General features: G+C 44.3%; 1 pseudogene; it reads left to right on the forward strand.

The window, feature by feature from the left end:
- The first annotated feature begins 4,343 nt into the window (after positions 1 to 4,343).
- On the forward strand, positions 4,344 to 5,207 carry LOC119820319 (annotated as a pseudogene).
- The last annotated feature ends 1,922 nt before the right edge of the window (positions 5,208 to 7,129 follow it).

Consider the following 7,129-nt stretch of genomic DNA (forward strand, 5'->3'; position numbering starts at 1 on the left):
GAGGAACTATTGTTTGGGGGTTGTTTGTAAGATGAAGGACGACTAGGTTGCTCACTGGTCAGAGAATGTAAGGCCTTATTGGGGCCTACCACAGTAACGGTGGATTGGGGGACCATTTTTAGTAACTTTATTTTAAAAGTCACCCCAAAGTCCCTTCCGACCTTATAGAGACGGAGCCCCCATTCTACCCCTCTAGAACTGGCCCAGTCAAATTTTTTTCCTGCTTCTGTAAAGGAGATTACCAAGGGGTTACACCAGCACTTAAATTGGCTATTAGATGCACATTGAGCAACTAGTTTTTGGACTGGATCTTTTCTCTTTACTTGAATATAATCCCAGGAAGAAGAGGGATTCCAATATGTATCCCCAGTAGTTTCACAGCCCTATGAGGCACAGAAATAATCAGAGCTATATCCACATTTGGAGGCCAGGGAGCGATCTCTGTGGGAGGCCCGGGGCAAACATATATTGGTGTGAGAATGAGGAAGACCCTGCTAAGTTTAGTGGCACAGCCAGGCTCCATGATACGGCGTGAATCTTCTGGAGCCTGTGTTAAAACTTATCGGGCACTCCCCAATCTGTATGGCCTCTCAGAACCAATTTGCAGAGCTCTAGAGGGCCCCAATCAGGAGTTGCAGCTATGGTGGAGGAGGAGTTAGCAGTGTCACCCACTTCATTTATGACCTGCCAGGTAAAATTGAAAAGTTGGTACGGGGGTGCCGTTCTTCCGATATGGCGGACCCAATTTAGAAGGAGCCATAGCTAAGGTGGTTTCAAGATTTCTATCAGCATCTGAAAGAAAACACAAAAGGGGAAATTTTCTCAGGGTTTATTTTCCCTGGTTGGATTATATAATTTTATTAGACGCTCTGGGAGCCATCTGGCATTCTGTGCCTTGGCATCATAGATACATGCATGGCCCTTGCCCCAAATAAGCACAGGGTCGGGGCCAGCCCAGACTCCCAACAGGGGGTCCTTCCATAGGGCTTGTGCATAGGTAGATTGGGTAGAAGGGTGCCACAATCTGTCCGCAGTAGACTTCCCCTGATTGTCCAATGTTAGGAAATTGAGCACAAAGGGAGCATGGGCCAAGATTGTCTTAGCATTGCCTTTTATGGGGTAAAGGGTCTCTTGTGCCATAAATTTAGAGATGGTATGCTTAAGAGTCTGATTGGCATGTTCAACAATGCCCTGGCCTTGTGGATTATAGGGGATACCAGTACAATGTTTTATATTTAAATGGGCACAGAATTGTTTAAATTTCTGGCTAGTATAGCCAGGTCCATTGCCAGTCTTAAGTATTTTGGGCTGTCCCATTGCAGAAAATGCAAGAAATAAATGGGCAATAACCTGTTTAGTTGCTTCCCCTGTCTGAGCAGATGCATACAGGAAGCCACTATAAGTATCTATAGTAACATGAACATATTTAAGTTTACCAAAGGAAGGGATATGAGTAACATCCATTTGCCATAGCTCCCCTGGGATTAGGACCCTAGGATTGACTCCCAGATGGGGTTCAGGTAAGAATGTTACACAATTTTTGTAACTTTTGACAATCTGTCTAGCCTGTTCTCTGGTTATGCCAAATTAGAGACACAAAGTTGAGGCATTGAGGTGATGAAGCAAATGAGCAGCTTGCGCTGCCTGTACAGGATCTTGTGGGGAGTTTAAGGCAATCAAACGAGCATTCCTATCTGCCAAATCATTTCCTTGTGTTAGAGGTCCGGGCAAACCAGAATGTGCTAGAATGTGACCTATAAAAAATGAATGTGAGCGGTCCCCGATTAACTTTTGAATTTTGAAAAATAATTGAAAAATGGCTGTCAAAGGCTGAATGGTAGGAACCATCTCAAGGACCTGAGGGCCCTGACAACATACTGGCTGTCAGAAAATACATTAAATTCTTGGTAACAAATCAATTGAAATAAAATGAAGGCCTCATACAATTCTACCATTTGGGCAGACTTGTATGGGGTATCAACAGCATAGGCCTTATTATTAATAACATATGAGGCTCTTCCATTTTTTGAGCCATCTATAAAAACAAGTAAGGCATTTGGGATGGGCTGCAAGCATGCATTCTTTAAAAATGTAAAAGGTGTAATATTAAGAAGTTGGATAAGCCTGTTTCCTGGCATGTGGGTATCAAACTTTCCCTGAAGCCCAGCAAGTAGCACGGCCCATTCATCATGTCTCTGTTGTAGCCAGGCTATCTGATCTCCCAAATATGGGGTAACAATAACATCCGGGTCACGGCCAAAGTATCGAACTGCAGTTTTGATACCTGAGAACAGAATCTGATTCACCAAAAAGGGATAAGAGGACAAAACCTTGGATGAGGTAGCAGGCGCATGTATCTAAAGAAGCGGCTGCTCCTCTTGCCACAGGAGGCCTGAAGGCATATAATCAGTGGCAAATGTCAATAAATAAAGAATTTTTTCAGGATCAAATTATCCTGAGCCTTGCTGGGAGATGGCTTCTTCTTCTTCTGGCGGCAGCAGCGGTGCCCTTTTTGGCTGACTAAGACGCGAGGAGCTTTACCCCTCTATCATACCTCTCTTCCTCATATCCAGCCACTTTTTCGTCTAACTCATTCTCGGACTCTGAATCTAAAGGCTCTGAATCTTGTCGGCCGGCTTGGTTTCATTTTTAAAAGCAGCCAGTGATGGATAAATGCCTTTGGGCGGTTTTTGGTTTTTATCTCCAGCGGGCACTATCTCCTTTTGGGGAGCTGTTGTAGATTTAATAGGTCCTGGAGAGGGGTCCTTGGGGATACTAATAATAACCAAAGGACAGGGGGAAGGACGCTCACTCTCGTTATCTTTATGAGATGGCGAGCGGGATGCCTCTAAGAATTCAGTGACCATTGTTAAGAGACAGGAACCATCCCCTCCCTTTTCTGGACTGTTTATGACGTCCCTGATCAGGGACCAGTAATTAAGAACAATTTCTGGCACAGAATCACCTACTTTAATAATCTTACTAAGATCTTTGCCCACTTTGTCCCAAGTTTTAGGGTGTATTCCTGGGCCGGTTAAAACTAACCAGAGGTATTTTTCATCTATAAAACAGAAGAATTCAACTAATCTCTCTTTTTGACTCTTACTCCTCTCTCCCTGAGTGACTGATTAAATTCTTCCTTTGAAAGTGACTGTCGCATGTCTATTGGATAACAATGAACCTGCACCTTACCTCATCCTGCAGATCTGTCTGAGTCCTACAGCTGGCAGAACCTTTTGTTCCTTATCTGTAGTGAGGAGCTGCGGGCAGGCCTGCTTTTCATCCTGCCCAGCTCCCGGATGGTTAGCTTTTCACCCGAAATAACAATACACAAATTGTATTCTTTTAAATACTGCCTGGCCCATTAATTCCAGCCTCTTATTAGCTAATTCTCACATCTCTTGCTTTAACCCATATCTAATAATGTATGTAACACCACGAGCAGTGTCTTACCGGGAAATAGTCAGCATGTCTGACCTGGTGGTTAGCTTCATCGCATCTGTCATCTCTCTGAGGAGAGGCACGGTGGTCTGCCTAATTTAAGAGAGGCGTGGCATCTGACTGAGCCATCTACCTCACTTCCTTCTTCCTGTTTTGTCTACTCTGCCCACCTAAGGGCTGGCCAATCAAATGGGCCAGGCAGTTTCTTTATTAGCCAATGGGAGTCCTTCATCACTTATCCCGGGATTGCGCCTCTGTTGTCTGGTAGTTGGCCGTTCTTCAGGTCCCTGTTCAGGCGCCCGTCCAGCAGGTCCAGTTATTCAGGGTCTGAAGAGGCACTACCTGAAAGAATCATGGGCGGGAGAAAGAAAGGAGACCAAGCAAGGTTCCGTTGTCAAGGTCTCGTTTATTGAAACAAGCTTTTGGTCTTAAATAGTCCTCCAGTGAGGAACTAGGGCAGGGGGAAGGGGGAAGGGAAGGAGGGACTTGGCAGCTATGCGGGGTAGTTGCGAGGTCAGCGGTTAGAACACCTGCTGTTAGCCATAAGCGACAAACAATGGAGACACTCTGTGGTGCTTTCCGGAGCTTGAGTCTCTAAGATTAGCACACAATATTTTAGTTAACTTTAAGTTTCTGTCTCCTTAGGTTTTTATCTCAAGGTCCTGTGAGAAAGGAGAGGCCAAAAATGGCCCCTAACATCTGACACCCCCAGTCTTGTGGGGCACACATGTATATATGTGTACATACACAAGTGACACCTTCCACGTCTGTCTACAAATATAAAAATCAGTTAATGAAGCCTCTGGATTCACTGGGCAGCTGTAATCTAAGCACAGTAATAATACCAATGCTTTTCTCTTCCAGGACACAGTGTGGGTCCCTGACCACAGACCTCCGTAAACATGGCGCAAATGAGTGTTGATGATATGGTCCTTAAGGCTGTGTTCCTGCCGCATGTGGGCATAGGCCTTCTGGCAAACACTTGCCTGTTCTCATGCGAGGCTCCTTCCTTCTCACAGAGTACAGCCCAAACCCTACAGACCTCACTCTGTCCAACTTGGCCATGGCCAGTTCCTTTGTTCTTTTCTCCAAGGGCCCCAGCAAATGATGGACGATATTGGAAAGGTGCATGCCCTAGGAGGTTCTGGGTGTCAAGTCTTCTCTTACTTCCATAGGGTGTCTCGAGAACTTTAGCTCTGCACCACCAGCTTGCTGAGATGCTTTCAGGCGGTCACCGTCAGCCTGAGGCATGGGGTATGAACAGGGCTCAGATGCTGGGTTTCTAGACTGCTCCTGCCTCCTCTGCTGGACTTTCAGTCTGGCTATCAGAACTATCTCTACCATTGAGATAAAAGTCTTCTGGGATAATAATTCCTCCATGGGGAATGGCATTGCTTGCCAGTATGTGGTTGCTGTTACTTATTCAGGGTGCCCTGTTGATGACACTTATGGTAGTAGCCAGCATGTACATGGTGTGTCTCCTGCACTAACACCACCAGAGGGTCCAACATGTTCGAAGTTACAGTCTCTGTCTCACCTCCAGGACCTCCCCGGAGGCGAGAGCCACTCAGAGCATCCTGCTCTTGGTGGCTAGCTTCATCCTCTCTTAATTCTTCAATTCAATCTACATATTTTATGGCACAAGATTATTTAGCTCCTACTTGTGGCTGCGAAGCTCCCTGAAGTTTCTTGCTGCATGATTCCCCTCCCTGAGTCCCTTGGTGCTGATTTTCCAGAACCCCAGAACACTGAGCTCCTGCTTTTAGATTCTGGGAATGTGCAGCCTGAGTGCCCATCTGTGGGTGAACATCTGTCACCTCACGCAAGTCTTCCTCTTGCCTCCAAAGTCTTTCATGAGAACCTGTGAGTTCACCTTGCTTGCTGTGGAGGAGCTGGAAGGCCCATTAAGAGCTACCCTTAAGGGGCTGGAGAGATGGCTCAGCGGTTAAGAGCACTGACTGCTCTTCGAGAGGACCCGGGTTCAGTTCCCAGCACCCACATGGCAGCTCACAACTGTCTGAAGATCTGAAGATCCAATTCCAGGGGATCTGACACCTTCACACCAGTGCACATAAAATAAAGTAAATAAACAATAAGAAATATTAAAAAAAGAGATACCCTTAAATTTAATCCCAGCACTTGGGAGGCAGAGTCAGGCGGATCTCTGAGTTCGAGGGCAAGTTCCCGGACAGGCTTCAAACCTACAGGGAAATCCTGTCGTAAAAAAAAAAAAACCCAAAAAAAAAAAAAAAAGATACCCTTAAGCCAACACCAGTATTCTTTTTTTTTTCTTTCTTTTTTTTTTTTTTTTTTTTTTTTTTTTTTTTTTTTTTTTTTGGTTTTTCGAGACAGGGTTTCTCTGCAGCTTTTTTAGAGCCTGTCCTGGAACTAGCTCTTGTAGACCAGGCTGGCCTCGAACTCACAGAGATCCGCCTGCCTCTGCCTCCCGAGTGCTGGGATTAAAGGCGTGCGCCACCACCGCCCGGCTAACACCAGTATTCTTAAACTGGAAGAATAAGTTAGTGTCTTTTAAATTTTTATTTTATTGTCGTGGTTTAAAAATTCTCATTATTTGACAGATGAATGGATTTATATAATAAATTTAAGGCCTTGTGTGGTGGTGGATTCCTTTAATCCCAGCACTCAGGATCCAGAGGTAGGCAAATTTCTGTGAGTTCAAGGCCAGTCTGGTCTATAGCATAGCAAGTTTCAGGATATCCAGGGCTATATAATAGACTGTTTTAAAAAAAAAAAACCCAAATAAATAAATAAATAAATAAATAAATAAAAATTTTAGTCATTTTTTTGCCCACATTTCTTTTTCTCATTCTCTTTCTTCTCCCCTAGAGCCCTTTTTTAAATTGAGCTCTACATTTTTCTCTGCTCCCCTCCCTACCTCTCCCCTACCCCTTCAATCCTCCCCCAAGGTCCCCATGATCCCAGTTTAATTTACTCAGGAGATCTTGTCTTTTTCTACTTTCTACTTCCCATGTAGATTAGATCTATGTAAGTCTCTCTTAGTGTCCTCATTGTTGTCTAAGTTCTCTGGCATTGTGTTTTTTAGGCTGGTTTTCTCTGCTTTATGTTTAAAAACCACCTATGAGTGAGTACATGTGATAATTGTCTTTCTGTGTCTGGGTTACCTCACTCAAAATAATGTTTTCTACTTCCATCCCTTTTCCTGCACAATTCAAGCTGTTGTTATTTTTTTCTGCTGTGTAGTACTCCATTGTGTAAATGTATCACATTTTTCTTATCCATTCTTCGATTGAGAGGCTTTTAGGTTGTTTCCAGGTTCTGGCTATGACAAACAAAGCTGCTTTGAACATAGTTGAGCACATGTCCTTGTGACACAATTGAGCATCCTTTGGATATATACCTAAAAGTGGTATTAGTGGGTCTTGAGAAAGGTTGTTTCCTAATTTTCTGAGAAATCGCCACACTGACATCCAAAGGGGTTGTACCAGCTTGCATTCCCACCGGCAATGCAGAAGTGTTCCCATTTCCCCACAACCTCTCCAGCATAAGTTGTCATCAGTCTTGGCCATGCTTACAGGTGTAAGATGGAATCTCAGAGTTATTTTGATTTGCATTTCTCTGATGACTAAGGATGCTGAACATTTCCTTAAGTGTCTTTCAGCCATTTTAGATTCCTCTGTTGAGAGTTTGCTGTTTAGGTCTGTACTCC

The sequence above is a fragment of the Arvicola amphibius genome, chromosome 8, assembly GCF_903992535.2.
Source record: "Arvicola amphibius chromosome 8, mArvAmp1.2, whole genome shotgun sequence".
NCBI lineage: Eukaryota > Metazoa > Chordata > Mammalia > Rodentia > Cricetidae > Arvicola > Arvicola amphibius.